Genomic DNA, 19,189 nt, shown 5'->3' with positions numbered 1-19,189 from the left:
CAATTTAGTTAACATAACCGTATTATTAGTTTCAAGGGTAGAATTTAGTGATCATCAGTTGCATATAATACCCAGTGCTCATCACGTGCCTTCCTTAATGCCCATCACCCAGTTACCCCATCCCCTCATCTACTTCCCCTCTAGCAACCCTGTTTGTTTCCTAGAGTTAAGAGTCTCTTGGGGCTTGGGGCACCTGGGTGGCTCAGTTGTTAAGCATCTGCTTTCGGCTCAGGTCATGATCCCAGGATCCTGGGATCGATCCCCACATCGGGCTTCCTGCTCAGCAGAAAGCCTGCTTCTCTCTCTCCCACTCCTCCTTGCGTGTGTCGCTGTGTCTGTCAAATAAATAAATAAAATCTTAAAAAGAAAAAAAAAAAAAAAAAAGAGTCTCTTGGGGCACCTGGGTGGCTCAGTCAGTTGAGCATCTGCTTTCAGCTCAGGTCATGATCCCAGGTCCTGGGATCAAGCCCCACACTGGGCTCCTTGTTTAGAGGAAAGCCTGCTGCTTCTCTTTCTCCCTCTGCCTGCCACTCCCCCTGCTTGTGCTCTCTCTCTGTCAAATAAATATCTCTGTTTGTGTGTTATCTTCTTTTCCTTCCCTTCCCCTATATTCATCTGGTTTGCTTTTTAAATTCCACATATGAGTGAAATCATATGGTATTTGTCTTTCTCTGAAGGAGAAAATTCTATCCAGTTCCTGGATAGCAATGCGTAAGATTATGTAAGAATTTCTTCAAGGTCCAGTATCCACTGTCTCATAAATATATACTATGTACATAACAGCTATAATGTAGTAGCATCTATGAAGAATATAGAAAAAGGGGAAATCCTTACTCGCTTAAGCTGATATATTAAAACAAAAGAGCTATTTTTCTTATAGAACAGAATCTCAGGTTCCTACCTAGCTACTAAAGGTATCATTTGGAGGTGAAATTAGACAAAAAAACGAAGAATGAGAGTAAGAGACTTACACTTTAAGGCAACCTTCCACTGTCCCTGACTTCTTTCCTTTTCTCTCGCCTCCCTCTTCTCTCTTACTCACTTCCTTTCTTCCTCCATTTTTCCCCTTCTTTTCTATCTTTGTTTAGGCTTACTCCTGACAGTTTTGTTCAGTGATGTTCTTAAGTAATAACTAGTCTGGTTGTGGTAAAGTTGCTCACATCCTACCTATTAGAAAAAAATGAGACTCCGGGCAGAGGATAGGAAGCAAATTTTAATAACAAGAACTGTTTTACTTTTTATAATGGAAAACATATACAAAAGTAAACAAAAGAGTATAATGAATCCTTACATACTTCTTACTTAGCTTCAATAATTATTCATGGACAAACTGCTTCATCTGTAGCTCTACCTATTTCTCCACCACCCATGATTTCAAAACAAATACTAAATATACCATGTCATTCTAAAATATTCCCACATATAAGCCAGAAAAATTCTTTTCTTAAAACTGTATTTATTTATTTATTTAAGCAATCCTAACACCCAATGTGGGGCTCAAACTCATGACCCTAAGACCAAGAGTTGCACATTCTTCAAACTGAGCCAGCCAGCTGGCCCTGACAAAGAAAATCTTTTTTATAAAACAAAGCACAATGTCACTATATCGCCTAAAAAATTAGTATTTCCTGGAGGGCCTGGCTGGCACCGGTGGTAGAACATATGACTCTTGATCTTGGGTTTTCAGTCTGAACCCACATTAAGCAGATGCTTAACCAACTGAGCCACCCAGGCATCCCTAAATAAAACCTTTAAAAGAAAAGACTGGCCTTCAATGGGCATAAGATGTAATGCAAAAACAGAACAATGACATGGAAAAAAAAAAAACCACCAAAACCTCAGAGTAGCTAAGTAAAAGTGCCCGACCTAGTTTTTCAAAAGTGATTACCCAAGGTAATCTCAAAAACAAACAAACAAAAGTAGAAAAGTAATAAAAAAAAATAAATAAATAAAAATAAAAAAAAATAAAAAAAGTAGAAATGTAAACACAAGATAGTTGCAACTGACCTATTATTTTATTATCTTTCTGTCAGGCAAAGAGTAGGCAAAATAACATTTGCTGGCTACCTACCATATTCCAAGCCCTAGAAGACTTTGTTATCTAACATAATCCTTACAAAGAAGATAATAAGACAAGTATTTCCATTTTGGTATTGATTCAGAAACTGAGATTCAGAGGAGTCTGCAGCTTTCTCAAGTTCACATAATAAATAAATAGTAGAATCTTATTCTTTTTTTTAAGATTTTATTTATTTATTGGACAGACAGAGATCACAAGCAGGCAGAGCAGCAGGCAGAGAAAGGAGGAAGCAGGCTCCCTGTGGAGCAGAGAGCCCAATTTGAGGCTTGATCCCAGGACCCTGAGATCATGACCTGAGCTGAAGGCAGAGGCTTTAACCCACTGAGCCACTCAGGCGCCCCAGTAATCTTATTCTTAACTCAGGATCATCTGGCTCCCAAAACCACAGCCTTTCCATTGTTAGTCTTTGAGAAAGCAATGGCTTTCATAAACTGTAAACAAGGTCAATAATTAATCCCAATTATTAAAAAAAGAAAAATCAATTTCTAAAAATCTTTAAGGGATGACCTGGGTGGCTCAGTGGGTTAAGCGTCTGCCTTCAACTCAAGTCATGATCCCGGAATCCTGGGATCACGTCCCACATCAGGCTCCTTGCTCAGCAGGGAGCTGCTTATCCCTCTGCCTGCTGCTCCCCCAGCCTGTGCTCTCTTTCTCTCTCTCTGACAAATAAATAAATAAAATCTTTTTTAAAAATACCCCCACCCTCCTCCTCTCCTCTTGGTGTCATTTTTGATTCTTCATTTAAAGACATTTTATTTATTTATTTGAAAGCTTAAGGAGAGGGAGAGAGATGGGGAAGAGCCAATGAAGCAGTCAGATCACACACATTTATCAGTTAAGTTCACCGTCTTACATGGGTTCATGGCACCTCAAAACAATTAAAATAGTAACAGCAAAGATCACTGATCACATAACCATGAACAATATAACAATTTAAAAATTTTGAAATATTGCAAGGATTACCAAAATGACATGAAATGAACAAATGCTGTTGGAAAAATGGTGCCAATTTGCTTAACACAGGACTGGCACAAATCTTCAGTTTGTAAAAAATACAGTAACTGCAGAGCACAATAAAGTGAAGCATGATAGGAAGAGGTATGCCTATACACATTCAGCACTGCTACTCCACAATGATTAAGTCTTTTGTTTGTTTTAGAGAGAGAGCGCGCACATGGGTGGGGAGAGGGGCAAAGGAAAAAGGGCAAAAGCATCCCAAACAAAGTTCCACCCTCATCAGGGAGCCCGACATGGGGCTTGTTCTCAAGACCCTGAGATCATGGGCTGAGCAGAAACCAAGAGTCAGTCACTTAACGAACTGAGCCACCCAGGTGCTCCTTCAAACTGGTTAAGTTTTTTTTTTTTTTTTTTAAAGATTTTATTTATTAATTTATTTGACAGAGAGAAATCACAAGTAGGCAGAGAGGCAGGCAGAGAGAGAGAGGGAAGCAGGTTCCCTGCGGAGCAGAGAGCCCGATGCGGGACTCGATCCCAGGACCCTGAGATCATGACCCGAGCCGAAGGCAGTGGCTCAACCCAGAGCCACCCAGGTGCCCCCAAACTGGTTAAGTTTTAAAAGGGTAAGCCACCAGACAGGGAAGTCCCTAGCTTTCCATTTGCTTTTTTAAAAATCACTGCTATATCTAGGTAGATAAATCTGTCAATTCTGGGGTAGTATTAGAAATCCACTGGCCTGAGATATAAGCTACCTTCTTGAATATTAGTTTTCTTAATAGTAAATGTTTTGTTTTGATTTCTATCTCTCAAACTTTCTTATTTCTCATGTGGACTGGAGGAAGAGGAATGCTTCAAACTGAAACCCCTCAAACCCCAACATTCTTTAAAGGCAAGGCAAGTATTATCTTTGGTAGTTGAAATGGGGGAGGGAGGGGTAAAATGTTAGCATGCGGGCCCTCCCAGTTTGTAAATCCTATAATTACAAAATAAAATAATGATTTAATAATAATTAAACTCGGGTTAACAACAAAAAATAATTTTCTTTATTTTACAAATGAAGAAAAATCAGATTGTTTTCATTTTTTAAATTTTTTATTATTTTTTTAAAGATTCTATTTATTTATTTGACAGAAATCACAAGTAGGCAGAGAGGCAGGTAGAGAGAGGAGGAAGCAGGCTCCTTGCTGAGCAGAGAGCCCGATTTGGGGCTTGATCCCAGGACCCTGGGATCATGGACATGAGCGGAAGGCAGAGGCTTTAACCCACTGATTCAGTTTTTATACAGGTATTTTAACCCCGGATTCAGTTTTTATACAGGCATTCAGTTATTCACTACTCATTTAGGAATTAAGTAGGCAATGAATCAATGTTTGCTAAATGTTTTTTCAAAAGTATCTTTCTTGATTATAGATCCCATTAGCTAGCAGAAAGTGGAAAACACAAGCTTAAAAAAGAAATAAAGAAACACAGGCTCAATAATTACAAAGACTTAGATTTAATTCTGTCACTACGTACTAGCTGTATGACTCTGGATAAGTTGCCTAACCTTACTTGTAAAATGGGGACAGTAATGGGACCTATGCAATAGAATTGTTATGGAGATGAAAATAAATACATGTAAAGCTCTTATAATAGCCCCTAAGAGTTCACATCTGTTTATTCAACAAATACTGAATTCTCCTTTAGAGTACCAGGCAAGAACAGGTACCAAGGACAAAATCCTGAGCTATACCAGAGATCATCTTGGTCCTAATGAAATTTAGCATTTAGCAGAGATAAAGACATTAATCAAATAATCATAAAGCAATTGCATAATCACCCACCATGATAAATGGGCTAGAAAGACAAAACAGAAAGCTGTAACCTACTTTAGTTAGTCTGGTCAAAAAGGTGATATGTATTTATTTATTTACTTACTTTTAAAGATTTTATTTATTTATTTAAAGATTTTATTTGTTTATTTGACAGACAGAGATCAAAAGTAGGCAGAGAGGCAGGCAGAGAGAGAGAGGAAGGGAAGCAGGGGCTCGATCCCAGGACCCTGGGATAATGACCTGAGCTGAAGGCAGAGGCTTACCCCACTGAGCCACCCAGGCACCACTGAAGATTTTATTTATTTATTTGACAGAGAGAGACACAGCGAAGAGAGGGAATACAGCAGAGGGAGTGGGAGAGAGAGAAGCATGCTCCCCACAGAGCAGAGAGCCCAAAGTGGGGCAACATCCCAGGACCCTGGGATCATGACCCGAGCCAAAAGCAGACAACGACTGAGCCACCCAAGGACCCCAAAAAAGTGATATTTAAGTGAAACTTTAAGGAGGGAAGAAACTAGCCTTCAGAGAATGAAAGAGAAGATCATTTCAGAAAGAGGGAATGTGGGCAAAAGATTTAAGATGGGATTTGTTTTTTAAAAGATTTTATTTATTTATTGGACAGAAATCATAAGTAGGCAGAGAGGCAGGCAGAGAGAGGAAGGGAAGCAGGCTCCCTGCTGAGCAGAGAGCCCAATGGAGGGATGTAGGGCTGGATCCCAGGAGCCTGGAATCATGATCTGAGCCAAAGGCAGAGGCTTTAACCCACTGAGCCACCCACGCGCCCCGTATTTTTTTTTTTTTTTAAGATTTTATTTATTTGACAGACAGAGAGCTTGCAGGCAAGCACAAGCAGGGAGAGCGGCAGGCAGAGGGAGAGGGAGAAGTACTCTTCCCACTGAGCAGGGAGCCTGCTGCCGGGCTCTATCCCAGGACCCTGAGATCGTGATCTGAGCCAAAGGCAGATGCTTAACTGACTGAGCCAGCCACATGCCCCACAAAGTGGGACTTTCAAATGGATCTAAAAGAAACAGAAGGCCAGTGAAGCTAGAGTGTAATTAAGGAGGGAGAGGGACATAGAAAGTTCTAGCCTGTGTTGAAGTGCTTGGTTTTCATTCTGAACACATTAGACAGTTAATGAATAATTTTATGTAAGAAAGAAGTTATAAGGCCTGATCAATGTTTTGAAAATATTACTATGGCTACATGGGAAGAACAAATTAGAGTGAGGCAGGAGTTGAAATGGGAAGATCAATTAGGCAGTCACTATAGTACCCAAACAAGACACAGTGCAGTCTGTAACTGGAGAGATGGCAGTAAAAATTTAAAAAAAACAAAAAACAAAAAAGGTGGAAAGATCTGAGATTTAGTTTATAAGAATCAACAGGACTAGTTTATTGATTGGACATAGTAGGCAAGGACAGAGTCTAGCTTGAGTAACTGGATGGACGGCGATATCATTAACGACCTTGTAGAGATTAGGGGACTACTAAGCAAGCATTAAATTTTGAATATGTTAAATTTGAGAGGCACCTGGCTGGCTCAGTCATAGAACATTTGACTCTTGATCTCAGGATCATGGATTCAAGCTCCACAATGGGCTTAGAACTTACTAAAAACAAACAAAGAAACAAACAAAAACAAAACCTTGAATAACCTGTGAGATTTCCAGGAAAAAATATCAATTAGGCAGTTGGATACACAGAGGAGAGGTCTGGCCTAGCAATTGTAACGTGTAAATTTGTTAGCATAGTAATAACTAAAATTTAGGAAGAAAGTGTATTTAGAGAGAAGGTAAAGTAAGAAGACCTAAAGAAGTTTAAATAATCAGAAACTGAATAAAGTAGTTGTCAAAGAGACCAAAAGAGAAGGGTCAAAAGGGCAAGACTGAAAGTGGTTGTGTAACCGGAGACGAACAAGGAGAATATTTCAAGAAATGGAGAACAGTCAACCCTAGCGAATGATGATGAGAAATTATGTAAGATGAAAACTAAACCAAAACCAAAACCAAAATAAAACCTAGCTGGATTTGGCAACTTAAAAGTACCTTATGGATTACATCAAACAAAAGAATCAGTGAGCCTTTAGGGTGATCATTTGAAATTACCCAGTCAGAAGGGAAAAAGGGAAAAAGAGAATGAAAAGGAAAGAAGAAAGCTTATGGAACTTATGGGACACATTAAGAGAAACAATTTCTGCATCCCTAGACTCCCAGAAGGAGAAGAGAAAGGGGTAGAAAGCTTAGTCAAAGGAATAATGGTTGAGAACTTCCCAAACCTGGAAAATGTTTTGGACACCCAATTCATGAAAGTAATAGCACACCAAAAATTCCAATCCAAAACAATCTTCTCCAAGATACATTATAATAAAACTATCTAAAATCAAAGATAAAGAGAGAATTTAAGGGGCACATGGATGGCTCAGTCAGTTAAGCATCCAACTCTTGATCTCAGGTCTTGACCTCAGGGTAATGAGTTCAAGCCCTGAGCTGGGCTCCACACTGGGCATGGAGTCTACTTTAAAAAAAAAAAAAAGAGAGAGAGAGAGAATTTAATTTTTATTTATTTTAAAGATTTTATTTATTTATTTGACAGACAGAGATCACAAGTAGGCAGACAGGCAGGCAGAGAAAGAGGGGGAAGCAGGATCCCCACTGAGCATAGAGCCCGATGTGGGGACTGATCCCAGGACCCTGGGATCATGACCTGAACTGAAGGCATAGGCTTTAACACACTGAGTCACCCAGGTGCCCCGAGAATTTAATTTTTTTTAAGTAAACTCTATCCCACTGTCCAGTATGAACTCATGACCCTGAAATCAAGAATTACATACTTCACAGACTGCACCGGCAAGGCACGCTGTAAAGAGAGAATTTTAAAAATCAACAAGAAGGAATGCCTGGCTGGCTCAATTGGAAGAGTGTACAACTTCTGATCTCAGGGTCATGGTCAAGCCCCACTTTGGGTGTAGAGGTTACTTAAATAAATAAATTTTATTTATGGTTCTTTTTAAAAAGATTTTATCCACCTATTTGAGAGAGAGAGAAAACAAGCAGGGCGAGCAGCAGGTAGAGGGAGAGGGAGAAGGAGGCTCAATGTAGGGCTCAATGTAGGGCTCAGGAATGTAGGGCTCAATCCCAGAACCTTGGGATCATGACCTGAGCTGAAGTCAGATACCCCAACAAACTGAACTACCCAGGCACCCCTTAAATAAATAAATTTTTCAAATTAATTAATTAAATTAAAAAATCAACAAGAAAAAAAATTCTCTCATACAAGAAAACCTCCATCAGGCAATTGTGGACATTTTAGCAGAAACCTTGCAGGGCAGGAGATGATGGAATAATATATTCAAAATGATGAAAGAAAAAGAAAAATCCCAACCAAGAATAATTTACCCAGAAAGTTTGTTCTTCAGAAATGAAGGCGAGAAACACTTTTCCTAACAAAGAAGAACTAAGAAAATTCATCACCACTCAACCTAACTTGTAAGAAATGCTGAAAGGAGTTCACTGAGCTAAAATGAAAGGATGCTAACTGGCAATATGAAAACATGAAAATACAAGTCACACTGGTAAAGCTAAACATATAATCAGATTCAGAATATTCTAATAGTACAATATAGCAGTGTTAATCACTTAACTCTAGCATAAAGTTTAAAGAACAAAAGTACTGGGGCACCTAGCTGGGTCAGTTGATAGAGCATGGTGACTCTTGATCTTAGGGTCCTGAGTTCAAGCCCCATGTTGGAGGCTTGAACTGTGGGCTGTGGAGCCCACTTTATTTATTTTTTTTTTAAGATTTTATTTATTTATTTGACAGAGATCACAAGTAGGCAGAGAGACAGGCAGAGAGAGTGAGGGCAAAGCAGGCTCCCCGCGGAGCAGAGAGCCCTATGTGGGGCTCGATCCCAGGACCCTGGGATAATGACCTGAGCCGAAGGCAGAGGCTTTAACCCACTGAGCCACCCAGGTGCCCCTGGAGCCCACTTTTTATAAAAAAGTACTAAAAATAGCTATAACTACAATAATTTGTCAATGATATCCAACATAAAAAGATGTAAACTGTAATATAAAAACATAAAATGTCAGGAGGAGGGTAAAAGGGTAGGTTTTGTCTATAATCAAAATCAAGTATTATCAGCTTGAGGGGCGCCTGGGTGGCTCAGTGGATTAAGCCACTGCCTTCGGCTCAGGTCATGATCTCAGGGTCCTGGGATCGAGCCCCGCATCAGGCTCTCTGCTCCGCAGGGAGCCTGCTTCCTCCTCTCTCTGCCTGCCTCTCTGCCTACTTGTGATCTCTCTCTCTGTTAAATAAATAAATAAAATCTTAAAAAAAAAAAAAAGTATTATCAGCTTGAAAAAGACTATACTTTAGACCAAATGGCCCTAATAGACACATATAGGACATTCCATCCAAGAGCAGAATACACATTCTTTTCAAGTATACATGGAACATTCTCCAGGATAGAGTACGTATTAAATCACGAAATGCATCCTGACAAATTCAAAAATACTGAAATCATACCAAGTATTCTTTTCTGGCCAAAATGGTATGAAACTAGAAATCAGTAACAGGAAGAAAATCAGAAAATTAACAAATATGTGGAAATTAAACAACATACTCCTGAACAACCTAATGAGTCAAAGATGAAATTTTTAAAGTCTTGAAGCAAACATAAATGGTAATGCAATATACCAAATTCATGATATGCAGCAAAAACAATGCAAAGAGGGACGTTTCTAGCAATAAATGCCCACATAAAGAAAAAAAATCCTCCAAAACCTCAAGGCGTTAGAGAAAGAATATGTTAAGCCCAAAGTTAACAAAAAAAAGAGAACAAAAATCAGAGCAGAAATAAATAAAATAGAGAATAGACAAACAAGTGCCGGTTTTTTGAAAAGATAAACAAAATTCACAACACATTAGCTAGACTTACCAAGAAAAAGAGAACTCAAAATTACACATAAAAGAAGAGACATTACAACTGATACCACAGAAATACAAAGGATCTTAAGAGATTGCCATGAACAATGATATGCCACCAAATTCTATAACCTAGAAAAAATAGATAAACCTAGAATTCTATAACCTAGAAGAAATAGATAAATTCCTAGTAATATATAACCTACCAAATCCTAATCATAAACAGAGACGAACAAACAAAATACACAGAAAATCTGAACAGACCAGTAACAACTGAGGAGATTGAATTAGTAATCAAACACCTCCCAACAAAGAAATGCCCAGGACCACACAGCTCCATGGGAGAATTCTACCAAACACTGAAAGAAGAATTAACATGAGTTCTTCTCAACTCTTCCAAAAACTGAAGAGGAGGAAACATTCCCAAACTCATTTTGTGAGGCCAGCATTACACAGATATCAAAGCTGGACAAGGACACTATGAGAAAACAGCAGACCAAAATCTCTGATGAATAAAGACACAAAAATTCTCAACAAAATAGTAGCAAAATAAATTCAACAGCACGTTAAAAAGTCCATATGCCATGATCAAGTTAGATTTACTCCTGAGATGCAAGGATGTTTCAACACACAGAAAATCAATAAATGTGATATACCATGTTAATAGAATGAAAGACAAAAATCATACAATCATCTTGACACAGAAGAAGCAACTGACAAGATTCAACATCCTTTCATGATAAAAATGCTCAACAAATTGGATATAGAAGGAACATAACTCAACATAATAAAAGCCATATATGAAAAGCCCACAGCTAGTATACTCAAAGCTTTCCCTCAAAGATCAGGAACAAGACAAGGGTGCCCATTCTGACCACTTGTATTCAACATAGTACTAGAAGTCCTAGCCACAGCAAGTAGGCTAGAAAAAGAAAGGTATCCAGGGTGGCAGCAGGCATACCCTCAACATGCAGAATGATGCCAGCAAATTTCATGGAACTGTACATGTCTCAAAAGTGCTCCTCCAGCAACCACATCATCAGTGCCAAGGACCACATGTCCATTCAGAAGAACATGGCCGAACCAGGTGGCGGGTAATAGGGAGGGCACATACTGCATGGAGCACTGGGTGTGGTGCAAAAACAAGGAACACTGTTACGCTGAAAATAAACAAATAAAATAAATAAATAAATAAATAAATAAATAAAAAGAAGAACATGGCCGAGGTTGGCAAGGTGACCGGGAGGTTCGGCGGTCCGTTTAAAACCTACACTATCCATGGCGTCATTTGCAGGATGGGTCAGTCAGATGACTTCATTCTCTGGCCACAGCTGAGAGCATTGTTTAACAGAACTTCTGACTGGGACACCTGACTGACTCAGCCAGAGGAGCACACGACTCTTGATCTCAGGTTCTTGAGCTCCAGCCCCACGTGGGATGCAGAGATTACTCAAATAAATAAAACTTAAAAAAAAAACAAAAAAAACTTCTGACTGGAGTGGATCATGAATGTGGAATATTTGTCATAAATAAATAGCAATCCCCCCATGAAAAAAAGGAAATACAGGCAGCCAGATCAGAAAGGAGGGCATGTAACTGTTTGCTGATAACATATCTTATATATAAAAAATCATAAATCTCTACCAAGTGAGACCTAATGAATTCAGTAATGTTTCAACATTAATCAACATTTAATCAACAATTAATCAAATCAACATTAATAAATCAGTTGCATTTCTATATACTATCTAAGAAAAGAGAGAGAAAAAGACAGAAAACAATTCCATTAACAAAAACATCAAAACCAATAAAATAGGTAAAAATAAGATAAAGAAGAAGGTGAAAGATCTGTGCATTGAAAACTACAAAACACTGTTGAAAGAAACTGAGGGAGACACAGTGGAAAGATATCCCTGTTTATGGATCAGAAGAATTAAGATTTTTGAAATCTGCATCAAAAGCCATCTATAGATTCAGTGCAATCTTTATCAAAATTCCAATGGCACTTTTCACAGAAACAGAAAAGACAATTCTAAAATTCATATGAAACCACAAAAGATCACAAATAGTCAAAATAATCTTAAGAACAAAGCTAAAGGCATCACACTTCCTGATTTCAAGCTATTTAAAAAGCTACAGTCATCATAAATACATACATACATACCTATAGTAACCAAAACAGTTTGGTACTGGCACAAAATGGACACACAGATCAGTGGAACAGCACAGAGAGACCAGAAATAACCCCATGCTTATATGGTCAATTAATCTATGACAAAAAAGGCAAGATTATACAACAGGGGAAAGACAGTCTCTTCAATAAATGGTGCTGGAAAAAATGGACAGCTACACGCAAAAAAATGAAACTGGATCACTTTCTTAAACCCATACACAAAAAATAAATTCAAGGGACACCTGAGTGGCTCAATCGGTTAAGCATCTGCCTTTCGCTCAGGTCATGATCCCAGGGTCCTGAGATCCAATCCTACATCAGGGTCCTTGCTCAGAGAGGAGCCTGCTTCTCCCTCTGCCTTCTGCTCCCCCTGCTTGTGCTCTCTCTCTGACAAATAAATAAGTAAGTTTTTTTTTAAAGGATTTTATTATTTGACAGAGAGAAATACAGCGAGAGAGAACATAAGCAGGGGGTGAGAGAGGGAGAAGCAGGCTTCCCGCCAAGCAGGGAGCCCAATGTGAGGCTCCATCTCAGGACCCTGAGATCATGACCTGAGCCGAAGGCAGAGGCTTAACCCACTGAGCCACCCTGGCACCCCTAAATAAAATATTTAAAACAAAACAAAACAGAGGCCCTTAAATAAAACAAAACAAAACAGGGGCGCCTGGGTGGCTCAGTGGATTAATAAGCCTCTGCCTTCGGCTCAGGTAATGATTTCAGGGTTCTGGAATCGAGCCCCGCATCGGGCTCTCTGCTCGGTAGGGAGACTCCTTCCCCTACTTTCTCTGCCTGCCTCTCTGCCTACTTGTGGTGTCTCTCTCTCTGTCAAATAAATAAATAAAATCTTTAAAATATATATATTAAAAAAAAAACAAAAACAAAAAAAATAAAAAATAAATTCAAAATGGATTAAAGATCTAAATGCGAGACATGAAACCATAAAACTCCTAGAAGAAAACACAGACAGTAATTTCTTTGATATCAGCCTTAGCAGCATTAAAAAATATATATATATATATACACATATACATATATATATCTGTGTGTATATGTATATATATATCTTATGCAGCAAGGAAAACAAAAGCAAAAATAAACAGTTGGGACTACACTAAAATAAAAAGCTTTTACACATAGAAGGAAACCATCAACGAATGAAAAGGCAATCTACGGGGCGCCTGGGTGGCTCAGTGGATTAAGCCGCTGCCTTCGGCTCAGGTCATGATCTCAGGGTCCTGGGATCGAGCCCCGCATCGGGCTCTCTGCTCCGCAGGGAGCCTGCTTCCCTTCCTCTCTCTCTGCCTGCCTCTCTGCCTACTTGTGATCTCTTTCTCTGTCAAATGAATAAATAAAATCTTTAAAAAAAAAAAAAAAGAAAGAAAAGGCAATCTACTGAATGAAAAAAATATTTGCAAACTATATAGCTGATAAGGAGTTGACATACAAAATGTATAAGGAACTCATACAAACTGAGAGCAAAAAAAATCCAATTTAAAAAAATGGGCAGAAAACTTGAATAGACATTTTTCCAAAGAATACATACAAATGGCCAAAAGCCACATGTGCTCAATGTTACTAATCCTTAGGGAAACATAAATCAAAACCACTACAAGATATCATCTCATACCTGCTGGAATGACTATCATAAAATCAAGAGATAAAAAATGCTAGCAAGAGGGCTCCTGGGTGGCTCAGTTGGTTGGGCGACTACCTTAGGCTCAGGTCATGATCCCAGAGTCCCCAGACTGAGTCCCACGTCCGGCTCCCAGTTCCACGGGGCGTCTGCTTCTCCTTCCGACCTTCTCCCCTCTCATGCTCTCTCTCACTCTCTCTCTCTCAAATAAATAAATAATTTTTTTTTTTTTTAAATGCTAGCAAGGATGTGGAGAAAAGGGAACTCTGGTAGGAATGTAAATTGGTACAGCCATTACAAAAAACAGTACGGAGATTCCCCAGAAAATTTAAAATAGGGATGCCTGGGTGGTTCAGTCGGTTAAATGTCTGCCTCGGGCTCAAGTCATGATCCCAGAGTCCTGGGATGGAGTCCTGCATCAGGCTTCTTGCTCAGCAGGGACCTTGCTTCCCCCTCTCCCTGCCTGTGCTCTCTCTCTCTGATAAATAAATAAATAAAATCTTTTAAAAAATAAAAATTGGAAAAAAGAAAGAAAATTAAAAATAGAAATGCATGGGGTACGTGGGTGGCTTGGTGCATTGAGCCTCTGACTCTTAGTTTCAGCTTAGTTCATGAACTCAGGGTTGTGAGATCAAGGACCCCACTGGACTCCATGCTCAGTGTGAAGTTGGCTTGAGAGTCTTTCCCTTTCCTTCTCCTCTGTCCCTCCTCTTGTTCATGTGCGAGCATGCTCGCGCGCTCTCTCTCTCTCTTTCGCAAATAAATAAATAAAATCCTTAAAAAAAAAAAAGAAAAGAAAGAAATCCATTAGCTCTAGCAATCCCACTTCCGGGTATATATCCAAAGGTGATAAAAATCACTCACTTTCTCAAAGAGATATCTGGAGTCCCATGTTCTCTGAAACATTATTCACAACAGTCAACACGTGGAACCAATCTAAGCATCCACTGATGGAGGAATAAAGAAAATGTCATATATATACACAAAGGAATATTATTCAGCCATAAAAATGTAATTTGATTTGTGACAACACGGATGGACTTATATGGCATTATGCTAAGTGAAATAAGTCAAACAGAGAAAGACAAATACTGTATGATCTCAGTTTATGTGGAATCTAAAAAACATCACACTCACAGGAGCAGAGAGGAGAAGGGTGGTTGCCAAGGGTTGAGGGGTGGGCAAATAGGGAGATATTGTCAAAGGGTACAAATTCCAGCTATGAGATGAGTAAGTTCTAGGGATCTAATGTACAGCATGATGATTACAGTTTAACACTACTGTACTGTATATTTCAAAGCTGCTAGGACAGCAGTGTTTTCATGTGCTCCCAGCAATAACAATAAAAAGGAAATTAGGTGAGATAAAGGATATATTAACTGACCTTAGTGTGGCAAACTTTTTGCAATACAGATCTGTAGCAAATTGGCATATTTTATACATTAAACTTACAGAATGTTATATGTCAATTATATCTCAGTAAAACTGGGGCGGGGGAGAACCTGATTACTATGATGACCTATTTTAGTAGGACAAGAGGGGCAAAAGCCAGACTGGAGGGGGATGAAGCATGAATAGGAGATTCTGAATTGAATATATGTAATTACCTCTATAGCCTCTAGAATCCCAATAAAATTATGATAAAGGATTAAAAAGACATAGGTGCCTGGCATCTGAAAAGCATACGACTCTATCTCAGAGTTGTGAGTTCAAGGCCCATGCTGGGTGTAGAGATTACTAAAAAATAAATGAAAACTTTAATTTAAATAAATAAATAAATAAATTTCAAAAGATGTAGATTTCAGAGGATATAGAAAACAGATAACAGATCCCAACATTTTAGAACCTGGACACCAGATGGGTAAGTGATATATAACTTAGAAGAGCAAAGGAAACTAAAACCTAATAGGAAGCAAACTAGGAGAAAGGTAATTCTGTAAAATTCGAGAAACACTCAAAAATTAGAAGCACCAAGCACCTAAAAAGACAAGTGTGAGCCACACAGTCAGGCTATCACTACCCTACTTCTACCTCCCCTCCAGAGGAAAACCAGTTTATTCTTTAGGGAGGTTGAACCAGAGGGACTCTGGTTTACTAGCCACCAAGCAGAGCTGGGTGGGAATAAATACTAAAGTGAAAACATGAGGATTAAGCAATATTCTCAGCCATGTCTCCAACCCCACCCCTCTTAGGAGATTGGAGTATTTCTCTCTAGGGAAACTGACTACCACAATAGAAAAGCTCCATAAACGAAGATATGCAGGCCCCTCCCTATGCAACAACTTTTATCACCTAAAGTGAAGTCCACAATTTGGTAAGCTTTTCCCATGCCAACAGCATTTCCATCTGGTCTTTTAATGTCTTTCACTTAAACAGCCAAAATCTTTAGACATCTGAAGAAAACCTCTGAAGTCAAAGACAAAAACAAAAAAGAAACTCAAAAGAAATAGAGACAAAAGAGGAAAATTTAGTAGTCTCAAGAGATTTAAACAAAAATATTTTATCTATAAAGCAAAAACAAAAGTCAACAGAAAAAGGAACATACTCGGGGCACCTGGGTGGCTCAGTGGGTTAAAGCCTCTGCCTTCGGCTCAGGTCATGATCCCAGGATCCTGATATGAGCCCCGAATCGGGCTCTCTGCTTGGCAGGGAGCCTGCTTCCCCTCCCCCTCTCTGCCTACTTGTGATCTCTGTCAAATAAATAAATAATCTTAAAAAAAAAAAAAGGAACATACAGAGATTAAAAAAAAAAAGCTCTTAGAAATTAACAATATGGGGGCGCCTGGGTGGCTCAGAAGGCAGCTCAGCTCATGATCTCAGGGTCCCAGGATCAAGCCCCACATTGGGCTCTCTGCTCAGGGGTAACCTGCTCCCCGCCCCCCGCCTCTCTGCCTGCCTCTCTGCCTACTTGAGATCTCTGTCAAATAAATAAATAAAAATTCTTTAAAAAAATGAAAAAGAAATTAACAATATGATAGCAGATATCAAAAAAATCTATAGAAGGGCTAGAAAATAAACAGAAGATAGAGGAAATATCACAGAAAATAAAACTTTTAAGAAAAGGGAAAATATTAAAGAAAATAGAAGAAAAATACTGATGTGGAAAGTCCTATACAAAAACAGGGCTTCAGGGGCACCTGGCTGGCTCAGTTGGTAGAATATGGGACTCTTGATATTGGGGTCGTGAGAGTAAACCCCATATTATGTGTTGAGATTACTTTTAAAAAATTTTTAAATGTTATTCCATATAAAAACAAAACAAAAACAGGACTTCAAAAAGAACACATAGAGAAAAATAAAGGGATAAATTACAACAAAAACACTACAACCAAAGTATATATATTTCCAGGTTGAAATTGGTATACAACTCTGAATAAATAAGACTCACAAAAGGTTCATTATAGTGAAATTTTTTTTTTAATTTTTATTTATTTGACAGACAAAGATCACAAGTAGACAGAGAGGCAGGCAGAGAGAGAGAGAAGGAAGCAGGCTCCCTGCTGAGCAGAGAGCCCGATGCGGGACTCGATCCCAGGACCCTGAGATCATGACCTGAGCTGAAGGCAGCGGCTTAACCCACTGAGCCACCCAGGTGCCCTATAGTGAAATTTTTTTAACACTGGGATAAAGATCCTAAAACTTTCATAAGGGAGAGGAAAAGGCAGGCTTCTAACAACAATAACAAAAAAATCAAATCCTTATCTTCTACAGCAGAAAAGCAACATACATCTAAAATTGAAAAACCACGGGATGCCTGTGTAGCTCAGTCCATTAAGCATCTGCCTTTGGCTCAGGTCATGATCCTGGGGTCCTGGGATTGAGTCCCACATTGAGCTTCTTTCTCAGCAGGGAGCCTGCTTCTCCCTCTGACACTCCCCCTGCTTTTGAGTTCTCTCTCTCTGACAAATAAATAAATAAAATCTTAAAAAAGGAAGGAAGGAAGTAAAGAAAGAAAAGAAAGAAACTCTTGAATATATGGTCAAATGATTTCAACAAGAGTGTCAAGACCATTCAATGTGAAATGGACAGTCTTTTCAATAAATGACATTGGGAAAATAGAATTCTCCTGCAAAAGAATGAAGGTGAACCATTACTTAATACTATATATAAAGTTAACTCAAAACAGATCAAATACCTTAAGAGAAGAGTTAAAATTATAAAACTCTTAGAAGAAAATGTAGGAGGGGCACCTGGATGGCTCAGCTGGTTAAGCATCTGCCTTCAGCTCAGGTCATGATCTCAGAGTCCTGGAACCCAGACCCATGTCCGGCTCCCTGCTCCGTGGGGAGCCTGCTGCTCCCTCTGCCCCTCCCCCTGCTCGTGCTCGCTCGCTCGCTCTCCCTCTCTCTCTCTAATAAATCTTTAAAAAAGAAGGAGAAGGCGGAGAAGAAGGAAACATAGGAGAAAAGCCTCATGAGATTGGATTAGGCAATTTCTTGCCCAAAGCACAAAAAACCAAACAGAACTAAAGAACAAAAGAAAAAACAGATCAGTTGGACTATATCAAAATTAAAAACTTCTGTGCTTCAAAGGACACAATCAGCAGAGTCAAAAGGCAGCTTACAGAATAAGAGAAAATACTTACAAATTACATTATCTAATAAGCAGTTAATATCCAAACTACAACTCATCAACAAAAAAAAATAAACAATCCCATTAAAGAAACAGGCAAAAGATTCAGGCATTTATCCAAAGAAGATATACAAACAACCAACAAGCACATGACAAGATGTTCAATATCACTAACCATTAAAGAAATGCAAATCAAAACTATTACAAGCAGCACCTGGTTGGATTGTCACTAGAGCACATGACCCTTGATATCCAGGCTCTTGATATTCAGGTCCTGAGTTCAAGCCCACAATGGGTACAGGGTCACAAAATAACAGCAGCAACAACACATTAAGGTACCATCTTACACCCATTAGGATGGCTACTATCAAAAAAACAGGAAGTAGGTGTTGGCAAAGAAGTAGAGAACTCAGAACCCTTGTGTACTGTTGGTGGGAATGCAAAACAGTAAAACTTCTATGGAAAACAACAACATGGTGATTCCTCACAAAATTAAAAACAGGATTACCATATGATCCAGCAACTCCACTTCTGGTAATATACCCAAGAAAACTGAAAGCAGAGTCTTGAAAAGATCTTTGTACACCCATGTTCACATACATTATCTATAATGGCCAAAAGACGGAAGCAACCCAAGTGTCCCTCACTTGGGTTGAATGGATAAATGGTTGAACCACAACACATTCTTTTATATATATGATGAAATATTATTCAATCTTAAAAAGCAAAGAAATTCTGACATATGTTTCAACATGGATGAACCTTGAGGATATGTTAAGTGAAATAAGCCAATCACAAAAAGATAAATACTATGTGTTTCCAACTTGTACAAGAGTCTTAAGAGAATTCAGAGACACAAAGTAAAACAGTGGTTGCCAAGGACTGGAAAGAGGAGAGAATGGGAAATTGTTTTTGTTTTGGTTTTTTTTTTTTAAAGGTTTTATTTATTCATTTGACAGAGAGAGACACAGCAAGAGAGGGAACACAAGCAGGGGGAGTGGGAGAGGGAGAAGCAGGCTTCCCGCCAAGCAGGGAGCC

General features: G+C 38.9%; 1 protein-coding gene and 1 pseudogene across 4 annotated transcripts in view; one reads left to right on the top strand and one right to left on the bottom strand.

The window, feature by feature from the left end:
* Positions 1–19,189, bottom strand: part of RBMS2 (RNA binding motif single stranded interacting protein 2) — a 96,455-nt gene that overhangs the window by 40,129 nt on the left and 37,137 nt on the right. The window lies entirely within an intron of this gene.
* LOC123946940 lies at positions 10,742–11,133 on the top strand (annotated as a pseudogene).

Source organism: Meles meles, chromosome 7 (genome assembly GCF_922984935.1).
Source record: "Meles meles chromosome 7, mMelMel3.1 paternal haplotype, whole genome shotgun sequence".
Taxonomy (NCBI): domain Eukaryota; kingdom Metazoa; phylum Chordata; class Mammalia; order Carnivora; family Mustelidae; genus Meles; species Meles meles.
This window is presented reverse-complemented; position numbering and strand designations above follow the sequence as displayed.